The sequence below is a fragment of the Staurois parvus genome, unplaced genomic scaffold (assembly GCF_062004578.1).
Source record: "Staurois parvus isolate SC_StPar_1 unplaced genomic scaffold, SC_StPar_1.0 ptg000799l, whole genome shotgun sequence".
NCBI lineage: Eukaryota > Metazoa > Chordata > Amphibia > Anura > Ranidae > Staurois > Staurois parvus.
The window spans coordinates 413,529-429,418 of NW_028318595.1; the positions used below are offsets into that span (position 1 = coordinate 413,529).

Here is a 15,890-nt window from a genome sequence, read left to right on the forward strand (position 1 = left end):
CGCTTTAAGGCTTTGTCCCCCGCTCCCCATTAAGGATTGGCACCTTTGGGAAGCGGGGGGGGGTACCTGAATTTGACAGGTACCCGTTCCACTTCCACTGCGATCACTTAGGCGATCAGGAGCGGAAGTTCTCCTCCCCCCATCCCTCCCTGTGGTCTTCTGGGACACGTGACAGGTCGCGTATGCGGAAGTTGCGTTATCAAACCTCTACGCGTTTCGTTCACAGATCGTCTTCAGGAAGTGGACTTCCACTGACGTCACTTCTGACTTATGGAACGCACGCCGCTCCGAGAAGCGCTCAGCCTAGCGGCTTCCATTTACACAAAATACGGCTGAGTACACCAGGTGTCGGTCAGAGCCCTTTATTTGTGAGTGTATTTTTTATATTTATTTTAAACAAAAATAAAATATAAAATATATAACAGTTTTACGCTATGGCATTCCCTTTCTTGTTCTTTTTGTGATGCATCTACCCAGGGGCATATTTACAAGGCAAACAAGGCACTTGCCTAGGGCAGCAGTTTTCAGAGGGGCAGCACCTCCCCCCAGAAGAAGGGATGAAAGAAGGGGCACTTATGTCATGGGAACCAGGTGGGATCTGCATGAGGCTTCGGCTGCTTGATGGTGCATTTAGAGCCTTCCTCTTGTCTCCACGGATGTTTGGAGCTGTGAAGATGAGTGTCTTTTTCACTATCGCCAGAGGGGGTAGTGGAAGGCTCTCCGGGGTGAGGGGCAGGGGTGTTGGTCAATGTCAGGCTCTCTCCATTGGAGGAGGAAGTGGGGGTGGTGTTGGCATTGGTGTATTTAGGTTTTGTGTTGCACAAAAATCATCCACCCCACGGACACCGACCAACACCAACCCCCCCCCCCTCCTTGCCCCTCGTGGAGAAAGTCTTACATTGACCAACAACACCCCTGCCTGCCACCTGAGAGAGCCTTCCACCACCCCCCCCACCCCCAATGATAGAGAGAAAGGCACTCATCTTCATCTCTGGACATCCCCGGGAATGAGAGCCAGGCTCTACATACACCATTAAGCAGTCCGCAGCCTCTCTCGGATCCCACTTGGTTCCCATTGAGTGCGTGTCCCTTCTTTCATCCCTTCTTCTGAGGCGAGGTGCTGCCCCCCTGAAAAATGCCGCCCTAGGCAAGTGCCTTGTTTGCCTTGTGGTAAATACGCCCCTGGGTGTTGGTCGGTGTCCGTGGGGGCATACGATGTTTATGTTCCCTTGGGCAGCACAAAACCTAAATACACTACAGCATCTACCCCGAAATTGCGGGACCTGGAGACACTAATCAGCCTAATTGGGAAATGCCCCACAAGTGCTGTAGACCACTCTAGAAATAGATGGTCATCTCCAGAGGATGAGTTTTAGTCCATATGGGGCACTCTGAGCACTGATGTATGGAGCAGTGTAAATAGTTGGGACACGAACACGGGCACTTATTCACGGATTTGGGACTTTATCTATTGGCAAAATAGGTAGTGGAGTTTGAGATTGTATAGTGACTATGCACATATGTAATGTCTAGATGCGCAGTCCAAGTATAGATCATTTTTTTTCAAAGTTCTACTATCACACCAATCAAAGTATCAGTATAATAAAACTCTGGCCTCAACTTAAAAATGCGCCCTGTTTTTGCTGAAAATTGGTGGGTAAGCTTTTACAAAGTGCCCCATTTAAGGTTTATAGAAAAGTAAATCTTCTTCTCAGACTAATCTTTGTTTAAATGTCTAAACTTGATTAATTCCATGTAGAGCTCAAGCCGCACATTATACCCGCTGAGCGGGGCCAGGATGACTCATGTGGTGCAATATATAGTAATAGCGCTGGAAAGTGTATAGTATTAGACATACCATTCAGTGCATCAAATAAGACATTCTTACAGACCTGATCCTCTTAGGGACCCTATAGCAGAACACTCTAAGCATTGTATTCAGCAATGTTAGTAACTTTGGGATTAAATGTTGAAATCTCTTCAACTATGTCAATTTATCATGCTAGGAAAAGGTTTAGCTTTGAAGGAATCCCCCAACACACCCACGGACGGAGCTATCTACTTGAAAAATCTAAACTTGGGGGAAAAATAGACTGGAGTTATACATAGATATTTAAAGCTGAACACCAGGGTAAGCAGATATTGTTTACATACAATAGTGCCCCATCACTGCTGTCAGTGAAAGAAATAGTGCATCAATGGTGTCAGTGAGGAATAGTGCCCCATCATCGATATCAATGGGAAAAATCCTGCACGATTATTGGTGTCAATGGCAGGAATAGTGCCCCCTCATCAATATCAATGGGAAAAATCCTGCCCCATCATTGGTGTCAGTATGAGAAATAGTGCCCCATGATTGGTGTCAATGGGAATAATAGTACCTCATCGTTGGTATCAATGGGAGGAACTGTGCCACATCATTGATGTCAGTGAGGAATTAAACCCCATCATTGGTATCAATGGGAAGAATCGTGCCCCATCATTGGTGTCAGTGGGAGGAATAGTGCCCCGTCCAAGGGCGGACTGACAACTCATGGGGCCCTCGGCAATAGGGGATCATGGGGCCCCTGTGTCCTTGCCCAAACTCAAAAAAGCCCATGAAAAAGGTACCTGGGGCATCTCATGGGGCCCCCAACTGACCCCGGGCCCTCGGGCAGTGCCCGAGTTTCCAAATGGTCAGTCCGCCCCTGGCCCCGTCATTGGTGTCAGTAAGGAATAGAGCCTCATCATTGATATCAATGGGAAGAATTGTGCCATATCATTAGTGTCAGAGGGAGGAATAGTGCCCAAACATCAGTATCAATGGGAAGAATAGTGCCCAATCATTGGTATCATTGGGAAAGATTGTGCCCCATCATTGGTGTCAGTGAGGAATAGAGCCCCATCTTTAGTATCAGTTGGAAGAATTGTGCCCCATCATTGGTGTCAGTGGGAGGAATAGTGCCCCATCATTGGTGTCAGTGAGAGGAATAGTGCCCCATCATTGGTGTCAGTGGGAGGAATAGTGCCCCATCATTGGTGTCAGTGGGAGGAATAGTGCCCAATCATCAGTGTCAATGGGAAGAATAGTGCCCCATCATTGGTATCATTGGGAAAGATTGTGCCCCATTATTGGTGTCAGTGAGGAATAGAGCCCCATCACTAGTATCAATGGGAAGATTTGTGCCTCATCATTGGTATCAATGGAGGAATAGTGTCTCTTCATTGGTTTCAGTAGGAAGAATAGTGCCCATGGCTGGTGTCAATGGGAATAATAGTGCCTCATTGTTGGTATGAATGGGAGGTATAGTGCCCCACCATTGGTGTCAGTGGGCAGAATAGTGCACCAATGTAGTGAAGAATAGTGCCCTATCAGTGCTAATGGAAGAAATAGGGCCCCATCATTGATGTCAGATGGAGGAATGTTACCCTACTGTTGGTGTCAGTGAAAGGAATGATGCCTCGTCGTTGGTGTCAGTAGAAGCAATAGTGCACTGCATCAGTGGGAGAAATAATGCCCTAAGGACCAGAGAAAAGAAAGCAGAGGGCTGCATCTGGCCCCTGGGCCACAGTTTGGAGACCAGTAGTCTACAGCAGGGGTGGGCAGCTGTCCTATCGTTGGAGTCAGTAGGAGGAATAGTGCCCCCTCATTGGTATCAGTGGGAGAAATATTGTCCTATCGTTGGAGTCAGTGGGAGGAATAGGGTCCCATCATTGGTATCAATGGAAGGAATAGTGCCCTGTTCTTGATGTCAATGGAAAGAATAGTGCCCCAAGGTTGGGGTCAATGAAAGGAATAGTGCTCTATCATTGGTATAGGTCAGGGGTGGGCAACTGTGGCCCTCTAGCTGTTGGTAAACTGCAAGTCCCATCATGCCTCTGCCTTTGGGAGTCATGCTTGTAACTGTCAGTTTTGCAATGCCTCATGGGACTTGTAGTTCTACAACAGCTGGAGGGCCACAGTTGCCCACCCCTGGTCTACAGTGAAGACACTTACTGTGAAGGTTTTGTTATATGTGAGCGATAACATGAAAACAAGTGACGTAGAGAAAGTGGTACCATGGTCTGGTCTGTTATGGAATTATCTGTCTATACCCAGCTTAGTGATCATTAGGAGTCGGTGACAAGCAGAACTCTAATACAATAAAAAGTTTCATGTATGTATGAGTGTTAAAGGCAACAAATGGCAACTTTTACAGAGAAAATTGGCATTTTTTACTCAATGACCTGAATTCTACAGGGCACCGCAGATGTTGGTGGTCAACCCCTGACAGACGTGGTTCATCTGTAACCCTATCCTGGAATTACCGCCATCCAAGCTGTCCACCCTTCAGAATTGGCTCGTTCGCTAAAAAAATGTCAAATCGGCTTAGTCCCTAATCAAACTGATGAGGAATTTATCAACTCGCAGCATCTGTATAGAGAACTGAGGACCGTCACGCAGGGGAGCGGGCATGCAAGAGTTCCCGGGCTCTAACAAATGGTAATTTCATTATCTTATAAGCCAAGCTCAATTATAAAATGGACGGCCAGCGGCCAAGGGCTGCCGTTGTTACACATAAAGGGTTTGATTTACGGAGCGAATGATGACAAGGAGCCGATGACAGGACAAGGTCAGAGGATAATTTAAATAAAGAGTGCGCACCGCAGGTAAAGGAGTGCATGTAACAGCACCGCTGCTTTATATGGCAGTAATTATATGAAACGCTTGTTTGGACAACCTTTGACCTTCTAGATCAGTGGTCTCCAAACTGTGACCCATGGGCCCTTTGTTTGCTATTAAGCAGCCCTTCTGGCAGTATTCCTCCCACTGACACTAATCATGGGGCACTATTTCTTCCACTGACAACAACCACAGGGCACTATTCCTTCCATTGACACCATGATGAGCCCCTATTACTCCCACTGACATCAACGACAGGACATTATTCCTCCTACTGACACCAACCTTGGGGCACTGTTACTTCCACTGATACCAACCATAGGGCACTATTCCTTCCACTGACACCAACCTTGGGGCACTATTCTCTCCATTGACACTAACAATAGGGCACTATTCTTTTCAGTTATACCAGGGGTGGGCAACTGTGGCCCTCCAGCTGTTGTAGAACTACAAGTACCATGATGCATTGCAAAACTGACAGTTACAAGCATGACTCCCAAAGGCAGAGGCATGATGGGACTTGTAGTTCACCAACAGCTAGAGGGCCACAGTTGCCCACCCCTGACCTATACCAATGATTGAGCACTATTCCTTTCATTGACCCCAACCTTGGGGCACTATTCTTTCCATTGACACCAAGAACAGGGCACTATTCCTTCCACTGATACCAATGATGGGACCCTATTCCTCCCACTGACTCCAACGATAGGACAATATTTCTCCCACTGATACCAATGATGGGGCACTATTCCTCCCACTGATACCAACAATGGGGCACTATTACTTCCACTAACACCAATGATGAGGCACTATTCCTCCCACTGACACCAATGATGGGGCACTATTTCTTCCACTGACACCAATGATATTGCCAACGACAGGGCATTAGTCCTTCCCCTACTTACCAAAGGTGCTATGTAATATTTTTACTCCCAAACCTGAGACTTTGTCTACTTCCACTGCATTTTCTACTCCCACTGGGAAACAATCCAGCCCCCCTACAGTCTGAAGGGCAATACTGGCCCTTTGTTTAGAATGTTTGGAGACCCCTGGGCTAGAAGGACAGCAAGTTTTCACATGTCCTGGAAGACTATCACAAGGAAAGCTTAGAAAAAGGCAAGAAAGTGTATCATCACTCGAACTGACCATCACTGGAGCCACAAACTGGGAAATGCCTGAACACCTTCTTGCAAACTAAAGTGTGTCTCTACCCATAACCTATTTTTTTGGATAGGGTATGCATATACTTTACGGGACATCCTCAATACCATAGACATGTCTCTGCCATACTTCTCAGGCAGGCAGCTGATCACCCCTGTCCAATAAACAGTTAAGTAGCCCAGAAAGCAATAAAGCAGAACCAGAGGGACCTTCGTGCCTGTGCAGTGGGGTAGAGGTGTAGGGATAACAAAACTAGCGGAACAGAAATTGAAACCTCTGGCAGTAAAGATTTCTGAATCCCATGCATGCATTTCGCTTGTCCAGAGTTCCACCTTAATTGTCATGCCAATCCTAAAGCATTATTTGGTCCGAATAGACAAAATGCAATACCAAAGTTCAGCAGCAGGAGGCGCTGCAGACAAATCTGCTGTTCCAAGTGCAGGAAGAGGGCAGGTCTACTCTGTCTTACAACAGTTATAGGAGGACTTTTATAAAAAAAAAAAAGCTTTCAGGGATACTGGTCAGAGACACTGGGGACAAGTCATGTGACTTCTTAATTTCATACATCAGCGATCGGCACATTGGAACCAGAATTAATATTGATGGAACTGTTCAAATATTCCAGCACAAAACACTGAATACGTTGTTTTTTTTCTTAGGCATCAGCAAATAGGCAGTCACAGTGTTTCTATAACTCAGCAAAACACATTTTGAGTATACTTCTAATATTTTCAGGCAAATGTAAGATGAGTGTACTTTTGTGATAAAAATAGAAGAAAGTAAATGAAATGTTATGTTCCTTCTATTACCTGGTTGAATCTGAGCTTTTATTTCGCAAGCTTTGAAATGAAGATTTCTGTACAGCACATGCCTAAAGTTCAGTGTCAAAAAGCATGTGTAGAGCAATAAAAACATAGAGAGAAGCTGCAGAATGATGCATATACAGCACATCGCATGAGACCACCGCCTGCCAACTGTCACCAGGCATTTAGAAACATATCCATCTAAAAGGGATCCAGAGATGCCTAATTTGTTAACCTTTGAGAAGCCCCATGTAAAAAAAATTCCTGTAGGTGAGAGTGCCGTCACAAGGCCTACCCCGAGGATCCTGCTAATGGTGAGGATCCCAAATCTCATGAGAAGTCACCTGAGCACTGTAAACGTCACAAGCCACATGTTCCCTTAGGATTCCAGGAGAAGGCTCGGTGACATCACACGTGCCTAGGCAAGTGTTCCAGAAGCCGGGGTATTATTTCCTTTTTCTGCTTTCTCATGGGGAGGGGTCTATGAGATAGGTGGCCCTTGTATTTTGATGCAAAGTCCACTTTAGGGCCAATTTATTTCTTTGCGGTGTACTAGCACGTGTCCTGTGTGTTGCATTAGGGCACCCTTTTCAAAATGAATTGGCTGCCAGCACACTCAATGTACTTAAAAAATAGAAATCCTTTTCTGTAATGTAACACAACGCAGCACACAGATCTATAAGTTCCATCCAAAAGAGACCTTCCTACCCAGGGGTGGACTGACAACTCATGGGGCCCTCGGCAATAGGGGATCATGGGGCCCCTGTGTCCTTGCCCAAACTCAAAAAAGCCTATGAAAAAGGTACCAGGGGCATCTCATGGGGCCCCCTACTGACCCCAAGCCCTCGGGCAGTGCCCAAGTTTCCAAATGGTCAGTCCGCCCCTGTCCCTACCTGATTGTGATATATTCAACAATATTATTTTATTATTCAATTATAACATATTCAAAACTCTCTGAGCACTATAATGCACCTCCCTCCTTAATATTCAAATGTGAAAAATTCCATTTTATTAGTGACAGAAACAATTGAGTACTGTCCGTGATACTTTTTTTTATATTTGCACTAACATACAATTTTGAGGACAAGCTTTCGGGGTATGTCCCCTTCTTCAAAGTCCAAACATTTTATTAGTGCAAATATACAATATGATCAAAAAATTAAAAAAACGCTTTTAAAAATACCACCTAGCACTATAATACACCTCCCCCTACCTAATAACTACAAAAAACAATTGACTACAACACAATACCAATGCAGATGAAGATTCTGCTGTGTGGTGTACAAAGGGGGGGGCACGTGCAAAACTACACTTTGATCTCGGCAATAAGCACTAACCCTAGGTTCACACCTAAGCGTTTTCTGCAGCGTTTTGCGTTTGCACACTACAGTCCATTTAACATGAGGATGTGTTGAAATCTGCGCGTTTTCACCCAGTGCGTTTTTTTTGGAAAGGGTCAGGGACTTTTTTTGAATGCAAAAAGTTGTGTTTTTGGTTCTATAGACTTCAATCGAAACACTGAAGAAAAGCATGTAGTGCATTTTTGATGCGGTTTAAATCTGCCTAGCAACAAGATCAAAAAAAAAAAAAAAAAAGCAAAATGGACCAAAAATGCGTCAAAAACCAAAACGCAATACAGAAATGCCTCAAACACAACCTGCATAGGTGTGACACCTTTTTTTGGCACGTTATAAGAACTTTAATGGACTTTTATGTTGCACATTTACCACAATATGAACTCTGCATTCACATCAAGCACTTTATATATACGAGTCGCACACATGGACTGCAAATAGGAATCTTCGTCTGCATTGGTGTTGCATTGTTTTTGTAGTTATTAGGTAGGGGAGGTATATTATAGTGCTCATATTTTTTTTATTTTTTGAACATTTTGTATATCTGCACATTGCTATTTGCACTGATATAATTAGATATATATCACAATTGAGAATTAAGGAGGGGCATTATAGTGTTCAGAGATTTTTTGATCACTTCTATATTTCCACATTGCCATTTGCAGTAATATTATTGAATATATCACAACTGAGTATCAAGGAGGGAGGTGTACTGTAGCACCACACCGATTCAAAATTTTAAAGCAGAACCCTGGGAAAAAACTTCTTTACATGTCCTTGTTGCTGATTTCCTGCCTTCACGGAATATGTCATCCATCGTCTGGTTCACTCAATAGCTGCTCTGAAATAGCCTATTCATTTTCAAATCAAACCGTTAATTCTCTTTGGTTTCCTGTGTGTAAGACCGGCGGCTGCAATGCCTCCTATTCCCACAGCCACTGGTCTTGGCACATCTCTTCTGTAGTTCTTTCTCCAGGCAGCAGTGATGTCATTCAGCCACATTTGCAGTGGTGGGCAGACTCAGCCACGGAGGCAATGAGGAGAGAGCGGGGAGGCCGATCTGCGGCTCTATGTGTGGACGCATAGAGCAGCAGCTTGGGAGTGAGAACATAGCAGTGCCCCCAGGGCATGCAACTTTCTATGGGGGCACTGCTCAAGGGGGAGGAGCCAGAGTGCTGGCAGGGGACCTGAAAAAAGGAGGATCGGGGCAGCTATTGCAAAACTACTACACAGAGCAGGTAAGTATACATATTTGTGGGCAGCACAGTGGCTAAATGGTTAGCACTTCCACCTGACAGTACTAGGGTCGTTGGTTCGAACCCCAACCACAGCACCACCTGCCTGGAGTTTGCATGTTCTCCCTGTACCTGCGTGGGTTTCCTCCGGGTACTCCGGTTTCCTCCCACACTCCAAAGACATGCTGGTAGGTTAATTGGCTCCTGTCTAAATTGTCCCTAGTATGTGTATGTATGAATGTGAGTTAGGGAGCTTAGATTGTACGCCCCTTGAGGGTTAGGGACTGATGTGAATGTACAATATATATGTAAAGCGCTGTGTAAATTGACAGCGCTATATAAGTACCTGAAATAAATAAATGTTTTTTTTGGTTTTTTTTTATTAAACTTTAGTATCATTTTAAGCTTTCTTTACTTTATTTTCTCCAGGCGATCCAGCCAGTAAGTCAGTTGTTTTTCAAAAGAACATGCTGCTTTGCAAAACGTATTAGTTAGAGTATTGTGGCAAACCACTTACTACTAACAGGGGTGCTTACAATGATCAGCTTTTATTCACTTATGTGAAACTTTTATCCCAAAAAGGAACAGCAATGTAACTGCTTCTAAAGTATTAGTTCAGCTTCAATTTGTTAGTGTATTTAAATCTGCTAGTACATCTAAAACTCCTCTCCCCCTTGACTGACCATGCTTTTTTCTGTGCCCCCTGTGCTCCTTCCTCCAGAGTGGGGACACTCTCATACAGGAGGTGTGTTACTGGCCAGATCACCACGTAAAAAGCCTAAAAAAAGAAAACCAATGCAGTCACCACATCTGAAGATTTATAAGATGCAATAGATTATGTGTTTGGTTGGGTGGTGCACCTGTGCTATCCAGCCTCGCCTAAATGGCGTGATTTCATGCGCTGCAGCGAATTGTCCCGTGTACATGGGGCCTAGGGCATAGGCTTCCATCTGCCCATCCCTCTTCCCTGCTGAGTAGTTCGCCCCATCGCAGCTCACACCCGCTCTTTTCTAAAAGTGTCCATTCCAGTCTGCAACCCAGAAGAGGTTTCGTCGCTCTTACACTGTGGACTCGCCTTTCGCATTCCGACGATCGTTTATTTTCTCTGCTCCTCGCCGCCGCTGGAGGTTCTTCGGGCTGGCTGAGTGAACTTCGAGCGAGGACAAAAATACGTTCATTGGGAGGGGTGTGAAGTGGAGCCGGGCCAAGCTGCTCCAGCCTATGACTGCTCCAGGATCCCTTGTAATGTGCGGCACCCCATACCCTCTCCTGGCTGAGCCGCTCAGTCCCGAAAAAGGATGAGTCGCAGCTCCTGAAATCCCAGATAGAATTTCTCCGTTCACATTTCCTCTGCCAAGGACGCTGGCAGCCCCGCAGCTCAGAGAAGAACGTCACGCTGGATGCTTTGCTTTTCTTATGGAAAATAAACCTATTAGTCAATAGAGAGAATGATCCGTTCTACAGGCCCTAACGAGAGGCAGCTTTCTGCAGGAATCAGGACATTCTGCGACCCGTGCACATTTATTTATTTATTTCAGGTACTTATAAAGTGCTGTTAAGTTACACAGCGCTTTACATATATATTGTACATTCACATCAGTCCCTAACCCTCAAGGGGCATACAATCTAAAGTCCCTAACTTACATTCCTACATACTAGGGCCAATTTAGACAGGAGCCAACTCACCTACCAGCATGTCTTTGGAGTGTAGGAGGAAACTGGAATACCTGGAGGAAACCCATGCAGGCACAGGGAGAACATGCAAACTCCAGGCAGGTGGTGCCGTGGTTGGAATTCAAACCAATGACCCTAGTACTGCCAGGTGAAAGTGCTAACCATTTAGCCACTGAGCTGCCCATTTAACATGATTTCCTATGGGACAGATTCACATCTGTGATTTTTCACCTGGTGTGTTTTTTAGAAAGGGTCAGGGACTTTTTTTTAATGCAAAAAGTTGCGTTTTTGGTTCTATAGATGTCCATGGAGACGCTGAAGAAAAGCATGTATTGTGTTTTTGCTGCATTTTTGCTGCGGTTTAAATCTGCCTAGCAACAAGAAAACAAAAATGCGTCACAAACGCAAAATGAAATGCAGAAATGGCTCAAACACAACCTGTATAGGTGTGAACCTAGCCTAAGACACTTTTTTTGGCACCTTATAAGAACTTTTACAGTTTTACATTTACAAGAATATGAACTTTGCATTCACAGCAAGCACTTTAAATATATGAGTTGCAGGTGGTGCAGTAATTGGGATTTTAACCAGCGACCCTAGTATTGTCAGGCGGAAGTGCTAACCATTTAGCCACTGTGCTGCCCACAAAGGGCTTGCCATTATAAAAGCATCCGTGGGACATCAGGACTGTGCTGTACATAAAACATCTGCCAACAGCCTGTCATTCAAAATCAGAATCAATGACAGGCTGAAATATGGGGCTGCTGACATCAGTTGGAGGAATAACGTCCCATGGATGGTGTAAGAGAAATCGTACCCCATCATTGGCATCAGTTGGAGGAATAATGTCCCATGGATGGTGTAAGAGAAATCGTACCCCATCATCGGGATCAGTTGGAGGAATAATGTCCCATGGATGGTGTAAGAGAAATCGTACCCCATCATCGGGATCAGTTGGAGGAATAACGTCCCATGGATGGTGTAAGAGAAATCGTACCCCATCATCGGCATCAGTTGGAGGAATAATGTCCCATGGATGGTGTAAGAGAAATCGTACCCCATCATTGGCATCAGTTGGAGGAATAATGTCCCATGGATGGTGTAAGAGAAATCGTACCCCATCATCGGCATCAGTTGGAGGAATAATGTCCCATGGATGGTGTAAGAGAAATCGTACCCCATCATTGGCATCAGTTGGAGGAATAACGTCCCATGGATGGTGTAAGAGAAATCGTACCCCATCATCGGCATCAGTTGGAGGAATAACTACCCATGGATGGTGTAAGAGAAATCGTACCCCATCATCGGCATCAGTTGGAGGAATAACGTCCCATGGATGGTGTAAGAGAAATCGTACCCCATCATCGGCATCAGTTGGAGGAATAACGTCCCATGGATGGTGTAAGAGAAATCGTACCCCATCATCGGCATCAGCTGGAGGAATAATGTCCCATGGATGGTGTTAAGAGAAATCGTACCCCATCATCGGCATCAGCTGGAGGAATAATGTCCCATGGATGGTGTAAGAGAAATCGTACCCCATCATCGGCATCAGCTGGAGGAATAATGTCCCATGGATGGTGTAAGAGAAATCGTACCCCATCATCGGGATCAGTTGGAGGAATAACGTCCCATGGAGGGTGTAAGAGAAATCGTACCCCATCATCGGCATCAGTTGGAGGAATAACGTGCCATGGATGGTGTAAGAGAAATCGTACCCCATCATTGGCATCAGTTGGAGGAATAATGTCCCATGGATGGTGTAAGAGAAATCGTACCCCATCATCGGCATCAGTTGGAGGAATAATGTCCCATGGATGGTGTAAGAGAAATCGTACCCCATCATCGGGATCAGTTGGAGGAATAACGTCCCATGGATGGTGTAAGAGAAATCGTACCCCATCATCAGGATCAGTTGGAGGAATAATGTCCCATGGATGGTGTAAGAGAAATCGTACCCCATCATCGGCATCAGTTGGAGGAAAAGTGTCTTGAAGGCCGGATATAGGCAAGCAAAGGGCCGCATCTGGCCCTTGGGCCACACTGAACATGCTTACTGAAGGGGAGACAATAACAGGTTAGGTAATTGACCCAAATACTCCTACGCTTGGGAGTGAACGCGATACAGTTATGGATCCATTGTGGAGATCCTGGATGGTGCACGCCTTGCTGCACTCAAAGGACTGGGGGAGACACTGGATACAAAGAAAACAAACATAGGGCGCACCAACCTAGTGCATTACCTTTAAACACAGGCGCTGGGAATACTGGCTCTGAGAAAGAGGCAAGTCCTCGAAACACGTTAGCCTGTTGGAGGTCCAGTGTTCCCATGTGGATGGCCATACCATGCGGACTGGACAGTGCTGTTCTTTATGATGAGCTTATATACATTTGTCCTTTGTGAGTATAAATATCAATTATCATTTTTATCAATAGATGTTATTTAAAGGCATTGCACTAGGCCGGTGCACCCTCTCTTTGTTTTCTTTATTTCAGGTACTTTATTTCAGGGATATGTCAATTTACGCAGCGCTTTGCATATATATTGTACATTCATATCAGTCCCTGACCCTCAAGAGGTGTACAAGGTCCCTAAATTACATTCATACATACACATACTAGGGCCAATTTAGACAGGAGCCAATTCAACTACCAGCATGTCTTTGGAGTGTTGGAGGAAACTGGAGTACTTGGAGGAAACCCACACAAGCACAGGGAGAACATGCAAACTCCAGGCAGGTGGTGCTGTGGCTGGGATTTGAGCCAACGACCCGAGTACTGCCAGGTGGAAGTGCTAACCATTTAGCCACTGTGCTGCCCAATATTTAATAGCAGGTTGGGGTTGAAGTTCTAGATTTTGCTGTCCAATCACAGGCCAGGGGACAGATTCTTGACCAGACTGTACTACTTTACTTTACCGGAGATCAAGGACTTGGCTGTGCCGTCTAGTGGGTGTGTGCAAATCACAAGAGAAATGCAAATCTGCTGGACGGTAAAGCCGGCCACATTCATGTCTTTCATCTGTGTGTTCAGCTGTGTTTCCAAAGCCCATTCTGAAAGTCCAACTAAACCCACAACGGAAATATCAGATTTGATTATCCGCTAGTAAGCTGGATCACAAGCCGCCCTCTATGCAGTTCAACATCTCCAGTGTGACACCTTCATTATAGCCTTGTAGGTGGGGGGAGGGCAACTCCGGAGTTTTAGAAAAGATATAATCCATTGATTCATCCTGCTGGGATCTCCTCATAACTGAAATACCAGTTTTTGGTGGAATAATCCTTTAATAGATCAGTACAGACAGATTAGACCATTCCCTTATCGGCTGAACCACACACACCAGTTTACTTGCTAAAAACGTGTAGAACTACCCAGGTAGGAGTCAGGGAGTTTTTTGTCCTCCAAAGAAATGCATGGCCACACATTTTCCACACTTTGCACACTGGAGCCAAAGAACAATCCTTGAGCTTGGTTTTGTAATTTTATTAAGGAGTTAAACTTGGATGAGATGCCCGAGGAACTGGAGAAACTGACAGCAAACTGCTTAGCAACTATGTACAAAATTGTAGATAGCAACAGTCTTTCTTTAAAGATGTGCTAGAGCCCCTTTGGTGTTCCTCCTCGGACTCGGGAGGATTCTTTCTTTTCACCCAGCTGCCTTGAGGATATCCCTGGGCAAGGAGGCCCAAAAGTTTCCAATTTAAAACAGTCCTGGATGAGAAGCTAGTTAGGTCTTGCACATGACTGCCCTCTCCCCTTATCAGGCCCAGGGGGTGTAAGAGTACTCACACTGTCTTCTCCTTATAGCATAATGTGTGGTTGCCTTCAGGCCTTTCACTGGGCTGGCTCCTTCCCTTCTACACAGGCCGTCCTCTTCCAGAGACGTTGAGGCAGTAGAGATCCTCTTTTCCAGCAACCTGCCTGTAGGTAGGGCCCCTCCCAGGCTACACACTCCAGCTCCTTACTCCATCCTCCACCCAAAACCCACACTGGCTCTGCCCCCAGGTTGTGATACTTAAGAGTTGCCTTGGTCACCATGCATAGCCTGCTGCCACAGGATTGGCCAAGGTCCTTCAAGCATGCAGATCTGAGCCTCCTCCCATTCTCCGCCCCTTGTCCAAAAAGCTCTCAGGTTTCTGGAAAGGTAGGAGAGCTCCAGAAGCTCTGACCTGCAGATCCTCCTTAGCCTGTCCTGAGGTAACCTCACTCCCCAAGCTGCTACTCGCCTATATCTACCAAAACTAACTAACTTGGAAGGAATTATAAATGTATATAATGTCTCTAAGACTGAACAATCAACCTAATTATGTGTGTTTAATAAAACTCCGCTGTTTGCTTTTAGTTTTAGGACAGAACGATTCGAGAGAAGGGTGAGAACACCTGTCAAGTTCTTTTCTTTATAGCTCTTGGCGTTCCCTTCCCCACTCTAGTAGTTACATGATTGAGAGTCGGTCCTGCCATGTCATGATCATTGCTAGGCCAGGCTGTCTATGGAAACTTGGTCACTTTGGTGGCAGCTTCGCACAAAAACCTTGACCTTGATTTATGGAGCTTATAAAACCCACCCGTTTTGCCACCACGCATGCCTTACGCAGGTGGCGAGAGGTTACTGTCCATGGGCAAGAGCCCTAAAAGAAGTTGTACCATCATATTGTGACCCATTGGGCCAGCTTTGGTTCTTTCAGTAGACGTTTTTGACAAATTCCCTTTTAAACAGAATTTGAAGAACCTTGACCCTCTGTAATGTGATCAGAGCAGAGCTGAAGGCCGAGGTGCTAATTACTGGCACATATGATGCGTGATATTGACCTTACTGGCCAGTTTGAGAAGCCTTTGTGTACCTGGGCAGGAAGCAATTCAATGGGAGAGAGCCGGCAAGCAAACAGACAGCGCGTTCAGCTAGAACGGGGTCGTTCTTGGTGTCAATGTGTCCTGTATACACAGGGCCCTCAGTGTGATGAGAAATTACTAGGACGGGCACTGCCACATCCTGAGCCAAAGTACACAGAGGTCTTTGCCA

At 45.5% G+C, this 15,890-nt stretch overlaps 1 protein-coding gene across 3 annotated transcripts in view; it reads right to left on the reverse strand.

Moving 5' to 3' along the window:
- PLXNB1 (plexin B1) overlaps positions 1-15,890 on the reverse strand; it is a 333,642-nt gene that overhangs the window by 194,375 nt on the left and 123,377 nt on the right. The window lies entirely within an intron of this gene.